The following is a 10,189-nucleotide window of genomic DNA, read 5'->3' on the forward strand; positions in this document are numbered from 1 at the left end:
GCAGCTCCATCCCTCCCCCTGACGGCTCGGGGTAGGCTTGGGAGTTGTGGGCAGGCAACGCGAAGAATGTCACCCCTCTCAGAAATTCTTCTCTCCTAACCCTAAGCAATGATTGGGAATGAATATAAACACTGAGAGGGGCTGAAAGGCTCTTCTGTGAAAACATTATCTAGCCTGGCAATGGCGGACTCAAATTAAGCCTTGCCTGCACTGGGGAACTAGCAGTGCAGATCCAGTCAAAGTGTCTATATTCTGTTGAAGCAATTACTCTTGGCCAGGAGTCCAAAACCCATTTCTGGGAATATTCCTAGTAGAAAAATGTGGTTAACATCCAGATTCCTAACAAGCAGGGGTAGAAAAATGTCAACAATGGTAAATCCAACTGTGATTCCAAGCTGGCAAAGTTGCTTGAAACCGCTCTCCATCAGCATTTGCCTATTTCCAGCCTTTAATAATAACATGCTTATTTCAGGTTATATCATATGCTTCTCTGCCTGTACACATGCACACATAGGCTAATTTTGTAGCTTACATTTCCACTATACAGTGGTACCTCAGGTTAAGTACTTAATTCATTCCGGAGGTCCGTTCTTAACCTGAAACTGTTCTTAACCTGAAGCACCACTTTAGCTAATGGGGCCTCCCACTGCCACCGCACCACCGGAGCACGATTTCTGTTCTCATCCTGAAGCAAAGTTCTTAACCCGAGATACTATTTCTGGGTTAACGGAGTCTGTAACCTGAAGTGTATGCAACCTGAAGCGTATGTAACCTGAGGTATCACTGTAATAACCTTAGGGGAGAAGCAGAGCAAGACAGGTATCAAAAATAGAATTTTTGAAGATGGGGACATCATTTGCCCACTTCTGCAGGGACCTCACCTGATCTCCAAGAACTTCTGAAGATTATAGACAGGACTGACCAGTCCAAGATAAAAAAAGAGGTGGTAAGGGAACAACTAGTTACTTTAAATGAATTCACATATCCAGGGCCTGATGAGCTGCACCCAAGGGAACTAAAAGACCTGGTGTATGTTATCTCAGGGCCTCTGCCTTGATGCACGCCACTTTGAGGCATCTGTAATTAATCAGTATATAAATTGTCAAAATAAAATAAATAAATATGAATTTGGACAGCAGCTCTATACTCTCCACGGAGTGAGACCTGTTGAACTCAGTAGGACTGAGAGCCAGTGTGGTGTAGTGGTTAAGAGCGGTAGACTCATAATCTGGTGAACCGGGTTCGCGTCTCCGCTCCTCCACATGCAGCTGCTGGGTGACTTTGGGCTAGTCACACTTCTCTGAAGTCTCTCAGCCCCACTCACCTCACAGAGTGTTTGTTGTGGGGGAAGAAGGGAAATGAGATTGTTAGCCGCTCTGAGACTCTTTTGGGTAGTGATAAAGTGGGATATCAAATCCAAACCCTTCTTCTTCTACTACTTCTGTGTAGACATTAGGCTTGCACAGTTGGCAAGAGTTGGCCCTGCGAGTTAGTTAAACACCTCACTGCACATGTTCAAGCTTTAACGCTACTGAGATTTAGTGAGCAAAGCTTCTGTTCTTCTTTAGTCGGTGGAAATGTTTGAAGAGATGTCAACATTTTGTTTGGTGGCAATGACGATAGGCTAAGAAGATGCTCCCTATTCATCTCATTTCCAAACAATTAGTAAACCAGGGTGGGGATATATAAAAAAACTTTACTGAGATATAATTTTGGCAAAAAGATATCCTTGGTAACTGTACTGTGATATACTGGATAAATGTGTTATGCCAAATAGATAAATCAGGCCATAGTGCAGAAAGGTGATCAGTCTTGTGGGATTATAGTTATTCTTTCATTTTCAGCTAATGCTTAAGTAAGATTTCATTTTTTCATCATCTAGTACTCAGATGACTTGTTCGTCTCAACATGGAAGTTTCCCCTCTGGGTGAGTCCAAATCTTTTTTTAAGCCATTTAATGTTAGGAGGTATCATCACACATGGTGACAGAGAATTCCATAGGTTAGTTGTGCATTTTGTGAATATGTGTTTGTTTGTTGTCTGTCCTAAACCCAGGGCCAAAGGGCCACCAATGTTGCAATGTTGTATCACTCCGGGGGGGGGGGGAGATTTACATGGTATACGAGGTCTACTCCTGGCACTCAGTTACCAGCCACCACTGGACAGGTTCACCAGGATTCATGGGTTGTGGTGTTCAGCCTGGACACTGAGGTCCAGCTCTGAAGGCCTTCTGGTGGTTCCCTCACTGTGAGGAGTGAAGTTACAGGGAACCAGGCAGAGGGCCTTCTCAGTAGTGGCACCCATTCTGTGGAACACCCTCCTATCAAATGTCAAGGAATTAAAGAACTACACAACTTTTAGAAGACATCTGAAGTCTTTAATGTTGGGCGTTTTATTATGTTCTTTTTTGTGTTGGAAGCCACCCAGAGTGTCTCGGGCAACCCAACCAGATGAGCTAGGTACAAATAATAAAATTATTATTATTGGACATTAAATCTGAGCCTGCTGGACCAAAAGCTCTTGTACATGTACAAAAGCACCAGTTGAAATAATCCTAACACGTCCTTTGCATTGGGATTAAAATAAATAAATATCCAGCACCAAGTTAGTCTATGTGTTATCAAAAACATATAATAAATTTAATAACACATGCCTTGCAATTTTATAAAATGGTTGCATAACCACAGATGTAAAAGAAACCTGTTAATAACATTTTAATGAACAACTAAAATTATCGTGAAATACTTTATAAGCTACAAACATCACTGAAGAAGACCAATTCATGGCCCAGACAACATTTGATATTTTTAAGCTTTTGTTTTTTTAAGATTTGTGGCCGTACACATGGTTTTATAAAGGTAAATGCTAAACGTGTTATGTAATGTATCTTTAGCAGACAATACAATTTGCTATATAAAGTATTCAGAAATGTATCAGTAATTATGCAGTAATTAAGAGAAGCAAAGAGAGGTAGAAGTAGTAGAAGAATAGTAATTTTTTAAAAAAGAAACATTGCATCGATTCACAGGGCGCAATTAAGTAATAATAAAAGAAAGTGAATCTGTCTTTGCAGAGCAGATTATTATGTATAGATTTTACAATATATACTCAAACTTGGTGGTGTCTGGTAGTCTTTCCCTATCCCCAAGTGTTTGTTTTGGGATTGATTTCCTTTCCTCCCCCTCTTAGCCCTTCTTCTGCTTCAAAATGGGGTATACTGCAGAGGTGCGAACCCTGTCCATTATGGAATTTGGTGACCCTAGGAACATTACAATCAGCATCTAAAACTGAATTGCAATGCAGTTGAGAAGAAAAGGGAGATAAACGGTAAACATCTGAGGCAAATGTGCTTGTGATATAGCGGTGTACGGACACATAAATTATTTTTAGCAAGCCTACTACTGGCAAGCAGTTCAAAAGGAACGCAGGATAGGAGGCTATGGTGGCAAGGACGGTAGATCTAAGCAAAAGAAATGTTTGTTGTGGTTGAAAATAAATTGCTATTCAGGGAATGCTTTAAGTCCCAACAAATATGCACTCAATTCCTAGAGGGGTTCCTTAATCCTATCGGAGTTTACTTTCTGCCGTAATCAAAAGTTATACTTTGGATTCAACTTGAATTAAAGGACACCCATGGCGAAGGGCTGATTCCCACCCCCCTCTCCCAATCAACAAAGAAGTGATCCAAGCAAATCAAAGGTTGCAGGATGGAGGGATGCACTAAGGAAAAATCAGACAAAATTTTCAATCAGGAACAATCAGGTTCTTGTAGATCTTTTTTCCTCCATCCCTTTCCTGCTTAACTAAATAAATACACTCACAGTTCCACTATTTTGCTGCACAGGAGGAGCAGCAGGAAGCGGATGGTAAAGTAACACGAGCAGCCGGGACTTTATCAAAAAAGGGAAATACAAGAGATATTGATATCATAAATTATGCAATGACAATATATGTGACCTGAAATATGTAAGGTAAGTAGATAGGCAGGCAGGTAGATCTGAGGATTTGCAATGCTGGTTACATAACCTTGTATGAACTGAAGTCTTTAAAGATGTTGCAGAGTTGCATTAACATCTCTTTAACGTCAAATATCTGCTCCTTGCCAAGGAAGTAATCGCAGGGGGGATGTGTATAGAACTCTCAGACAAAGAGAAAGACAGACTTATTTAATGAAAAGTCTTGTGTCCTACCATGCCTGCAGGTTAAACTGAGGTGTTTCTAATACTTCCCAAATCTAAAAGGGCCCTGAATGTCAGAGGGCCGAACTACACATTACATAGAAGTACTTTTCGGAAAAGTAACTGCATTGGAAGGGAGAAATGGTTTGGATCAGGGCCATGGTGCTGTGAAAGGGATCTAACCTTTTAAGCCCTCAACTTATCCCCTCCTGGGGGTGGGGAGACAGGTAAGCCCCATCCTGCAAGATCGATCACATGACACTGCACACACACACTATTTGAATTGTGATGACCATTGTGGCGTTTGTACGGAGCCGCCGGTCATCTCACAGACTATTGACCCGTACACCACTAATCCGCTGCCACCAACCAGGTCCTGCCCGGTAAAATCATTTCAGTCTCAGTCAGGTTCTCAATTAATAAAGAAGAGTGTATTTTATTTCAGACACAAACAAACTTTTACGGCATTCCAAACGTTGTTGCTCTTTACTTTCTTAGTCTTATTTTCCTCTCTCTAGCTCTTCTACCTCCCCACACTCAAGAACCCACTGCCCTAACTGTCTCTCTATTACCAACTGCCTGCCAACTGCTTCTCCAATTGCCTTTCCTAACCAGCCAACTCACTAAAACCAACCAACTACCCACCAACAGCTCCCAACAACAATTCAAACCTCAGGCTAAGCCCTTTTATACACAGGTAGGCTCCGCCTCCGGCTTTCCTATTGGTCTATATTTTTAACCCTATCTCTCCCCCCTGTTCAGACATTTTCTAAATGAACAGGCAAACGCCACAACCATCAACTCTGGAGGTGGACGGCCCCCTCAAATATTTTATTGGGGAGGAGGCCGAAGGGACCGCAGACCCTAGGAGTTGGCTGCTAATATCAGATTCTGATGATCTGGAAACTAATAACAGCAGAAAAAATCACCAAAATCAGTGACAGGTTTTTGAGAGGGGTTGGGGATCAGATACCCTTTTTATGTCCAAGTGCCTGCATTTTCTTTTTCTCTCTTTCTTAGCCTAAGAGGCAGTTTCACATTTTTTTTTATCCAGATATTTCTACAACATGCCCATACATAAGCCCAAGGCACCACTTTAACTCGCTCCTGCTACTGTATCTTCCAGTCCCAGATCCAAACTATCCCTGTCTACTTCTCCTAAAATTACTATGCTGCAAAATACCACGACGGTTGAATTTCTCTACAATTGAGGCAACTCGTGAGGCTGTTAATCTGTGGACCCTTTTTGAGATTTGTAAATAGATGTTGTTGGTTGTCATTTTCAGGGCCTCTATCATTCTGACTGGTTTCCAGAGCCATAAAGTTATGGGCAGTTGCTTTGTCTCATTATCTCTTGGAAAAATACAGGGTCTGCCTTTTCCCCCCTTCTCCTTCTTATTGCTCCACTAACTTCTCCAAACACTCATTTCACTTTCAAGAAGACAGAGACAACTGAAACCATGCAGAACCTATATTAACAAAAACAAGAGAATTCCAGCAAAGTTCTAAGCGCTAAAATAAACAAAACCCAAATAGGTTCAACTGCTAGGATTTTATTTTCCCTTCTCATTTTTCAGTTTTATATTGAAGAATTTAATAAGAAAAACAGAGGGGAAGGGGTAATGACACAATTCCCATGAAGTAACCCATTCAGATGCCTTATGAGGATCGGCTAAGGGAGCTGGGCATGTTTAGCCTGGAGAAGAGGAGGTTAAGGGGTGATATGATCGCCATGTTCAAATATATAAAAGGAAGTCACATAGAGGAGGGAGAAAGGTTGTTTTCTGCTGCTCCAGAGAAGCGGACACGGAGCAATGGATCCAAACTACAAGAAAGAAGATTCCACCTAAACATTAGGAAGAACTTCCTGACAGTAAGAGCTGTTCAACAGTGGAATTTGCTGCCAAGGAGTGTGGTGGAGTCTCCTTCTTTGGAGGTCTTTAAGCAGAGGCTTGAAAACCATATGTCAGGAGTGCTCTGATGGTGTTTCCTGCTTGGCAGGGGGTTGGACTCGATGGCCCTTGTGGTCTATTCCAACCCTATGATTCTATGATTCTATGATTCTATGATTCTATGATTCTAATCCTAGGAAAATACTTTTAAGAAGACAATGAGAGCTGTCTTGGATCAGACCAAAGGCCCACATATAGACATGAGGACAGCAGCATTCTGCCTATTAGTGCAGACCCTCCAAATGTCCCTGCTTTCCAGGGACGTCCCTGATTTAGAGAAGCCATCCCAGTTTCTGATTTGATACTGGAATGTACCATTTTTCCTTAGGATGTCCCTATTTTCACTGGAGAAATGTTGGAGGGTATGGAGTTATCCGACCCCCCAGCCATCTAAAGGCAATCCTGCATAGGGAAGGTTTTTAATGTTTAATGTTTCATTATGTTTTTATATATGTTGGAAGCTGCCCAGAGTGGCTGGGGTAGCCCAGTAAGATGTGTGGGGTATAAACAGTAAAATTATCATTATGGAATGGGACGTCCCTATTTTCATCGGAGAAATGTTGGAGGGTATGACAGTGAGTCCCAGCACCAGCTGGTATTCAGTGACATACCGCCTTCAGTACTGGAGGAACTACAGAGCCATCATAGCTGTGGCAGTCAATGACAGCCTTATTCTCAAGGAGTCTGTCTAACCCCATTTTAAAGCTACCAGGGTTGAGGGACATTACTACATTCTGAGGTAGCAAACTCTGTGCACTGTATGAAGAAATAATTCTTTTCATGTGTGCTGAATCTCCCAGCATTCATTGCATCCCCTCCGTCAACATTTCTCAGATGGGAATACATACATCCTATTCTACCCTCCAACATTACTCTGGTGAAAATAGGGACATCAAAAAGCAAGAACTTACAGGATCAGATCAGAAACTGGGATGGCTTCTGTAATTCTGGGACTGTCCCTGGAATATCTTGGAGAGCCTGTATGACCCAAGGATCAAAAACCTTTCCTTACGCACTTTCTCCACACACCATGTATAATTTCATGCACCTTTAGGATGACTCTTCTTACCTGCCTTTATTCCTTAGCTAAAAAGCTCCAAATGTTGTAAACACAAAGGAATTCTTCCAGTCCCTTGATCTTTTGGGTTGCCCTTTGGGGGGCTCTACAATATCCTTTATGAAGGTTGGGGAGACAATACCCATGTACGCCCAGTTTTCCACAGATCTGTATAAGAGTAATTTGATATTGGTGTTTTTGTCTTAAAGGTGTAGTGAATGGCCATATTGCCACTGTTGGCCTCCTCCTTTTCCCTATTCCCACTGATGGCAGCTGATGCAACAGCATGAATAGAAATTGAATCTCTGCACCATCGTGAGGGCGAGTCTGGATGTAGAATGGCTCTCCGGATTGGGCTATATCCTCCCCATTGGCTTTCAGAGAGTTTAAAAATGAGCACTATGAGAGAAAAGCATATAGAGGAACAGGCCATCACAACTTTAAAGAGACTGCACTAATTAATATTATCTGAGGAGATGGAAATCCATGTTCAGATCGGTTGCTTTAAAGTTACAGCACCATATGTGAGCTTCTTTCTTTCTTTTTTAAAGAGGGAAATGTATAATAACCCATGTGAATGATATTCTGGGCTGAGGGTACGCTATAATTTCAAAATAATTGCACATAAGCCTGGAATCTGAGCCGTGTATCTCTCTCAAAAGTGGAAATTTTATCCACTGCATGTGGACATTTATTAAAAATTAAACGGTGATAAATAATTCACAAGTCGCAAATCTGAATGAAGTTTCACAGTTTGGGAGGAATCTTAAGTAGCTTTTAATTATATGATTAACTGTTTCTTCCCTGCCCCCCCCCCAAGGGCTGAAACCTCAGCTGCCTACCCAATTATCAAATGGATGTGTTTGTACTGGATCCACCTTCGCGTGGAAGCTCAAATTCCACCTTCTCTCCGCTAAGGGCAAGCTCCCGACTATTACTTGTAGCATATGGTAGCATTTTATTTCATATTTCTATTTATAAATACTTTATTATTACTTACCAAACAAACTTGCACATTACACTGCAACCTCACTGGTTCCCAGCTATTCAATAACACTGAGCATTCTTGCATTGCACTTGCCTCAGCAAAACGCCCAGGTACGGCAGCCATTACCATAATTATAGCCTTTTATTATATCTCCATGTGTTAATTATTAAAAAAATAAAACATGTTATAAAATCTTAATTCCTTATTATCTTTTTACAGCTAACAGCTAGAGGAGCGTAATGAACTTTTCATTTTCACTCCCAGCAATCTTATTGCATATTATAGCCAGAGCAAATATTATGCTTATGCTGAATGGACAATATTTGTCAGTTTATTCGGAAGGCTTTAAGTCTGTTGCAAAGGAAAATAGGTTTCAACCAGGAACATGGCCTGCTATGATGCTATGAAGGCCCTAAGAGCTCATCCAGTGTGACCCGTTTCCACATATATCAGTTCCTTCCTAAGTCACACAGAGCCAAGGAATACATTTTAAAACAACAAATGCTACAGCCCTTCCTGAAAAGTACCACATATGACTGCAGGGGGGAAGAATGGTACATTTGAAAACACATTCTCTTGACGTAGGAAGAAAAAAAATGTCAAGGAGAAGACACTTTTCCACACTCTACATGCAGAGTACATAAAAAGTCAAATGTGGAGTTCCCCCTCCAGTATCAAATGCAGGTATAAAATGAAACAGGCTCAGGGTGGCTGTACTTTTTGCGGGCAGCTGAATGTGAAGTATAGTTTCAGCCTCACAGAACAACCAAATACTATCCCCACCCCCAAGCACATAATAGAATAAAAGTTGCAGAGCTCCACTCAAGGAAGGAGGAAACAAGGAACGTTGAAGCAGTACCATACCACTTTAAAGAGTCATGGCTCCCCCCCAAAGAATCCTGGGAGCTGTAGTTTGTTAAGGGTGCTGAGAGTTGTTAGGAGCCCCTCTTCCCCTCACAGAGCTACCATTCCTAGAGTTCCCTGGGAAGAGGAGAGACTATTAAACCACTCTTTGACAGGGCTAGAGGTCTCCTAACAATTCTAAGCACTCTTTTTTAAAAAAACAAAAACAAAAAAAACTACAGCTCCCAGGATTCTTTGGGGGAAGCCACGACTATTTAAAGGTGTACTGCACTGCTTGAAATGTACAGTGCTTTCACCATCCTTAGAGCAGACCCAATGAAATTGGAACAACAATAACTTTCTTTCATTTCAATGGGTCTGTTCTATGCAAGTTTGGATCAACCCATAGGGTGAACTGAGACTTTCCCTGTGCCTTACAGTTATTGTTTGTCCTCTATGGTGCTCTGAGCACATCAGTGGAAGAACAGGGTAGAAAATCATTAAGCAGCAGCATTGTCATTATCATTCCTGGAAGAAGCTGCTTTGCTGATGTAACAGGTACCAGCTGGACGGCAGTGCAGATGCACCATCAGGAGAATCAGATTGGTTCTGCTGGTGCAGCCATGCAGCCCAGGCCTCCCCACCGCCTCACCTCTCCTCCTTGGGTGACCAAGTGGCATGTATGGCCACTAACTGGTGATGGGCAACCACAAGAGTCCTGCTCTCCCTTTTTGTAGTTCTTTTTTCTTTCTTCTCCAAATAGACGCGTATCCTGTACAACACAGACCTTCCAAGTGTCCCTATTTTCCAGAGACAGTCCCAGATTTACAGAAGCCGTTCCAGTTTCTGATTTGATTTCAGAATGTCCCCCTTTTCCTTAGGACGTCCCTATTTTCATCAGAGAAATGTTGGAGGGCAAGGACTTATGCGACCCTGGAGCCAAGTTTCTACGCAACCTTTAGAAGACACCTGAAGGCAGCCCTGTATAGTTTTATCTTGTTTTTATATACGTTGGAAGCCACCCAGATGTGCAACCCAGTCAGATGGGCGGGATATAAATAAAAAAAGTGTTGTTGTTGTTGTTGAATAGGATGCCCCTATTTTCAATGGAGAAATGTTGGAGGGTATGAAAGTATAGGCATGGCCTTTGTCAAGTAGAGCACATGCACTC

At 41.9% G+C, this 10,189-nt stretch overlaps 1 long non-coding RNA gene across 1 annotated transcript; it reads left to right on the forward strand.

The window, feature by feature from the left end:
- The first annotated feature begins 4,505 nt into the window (after positions 1-4,505).
- LOC310708413 lies at positions 4,506-7,913 on the forward strand. The gene is made up of 2 exons (XR_014527012.1): positions 4,506-4,875; positions 7,397-7,913. It is a non-coding gene; the product is annotated as an uncharacterized lncRNA (long non-coding RNA).
- The last annotated feature ends 2,276 nt before the right edge of the window (positions 7,914-10,189 follow it).

The sequence above is a fragment of the Podarcis liolepis genome, assembly GCF_965112155.1.
Source record: "Podarcis liolepis genome assembly, chromosome: 6".
Taxonomy (NCBI): Eukaryota; Metazoa; Chordata; class Lepidosauria; order Squamata; family Lacertidae; genus Podarcis; species Podarcis liolepis.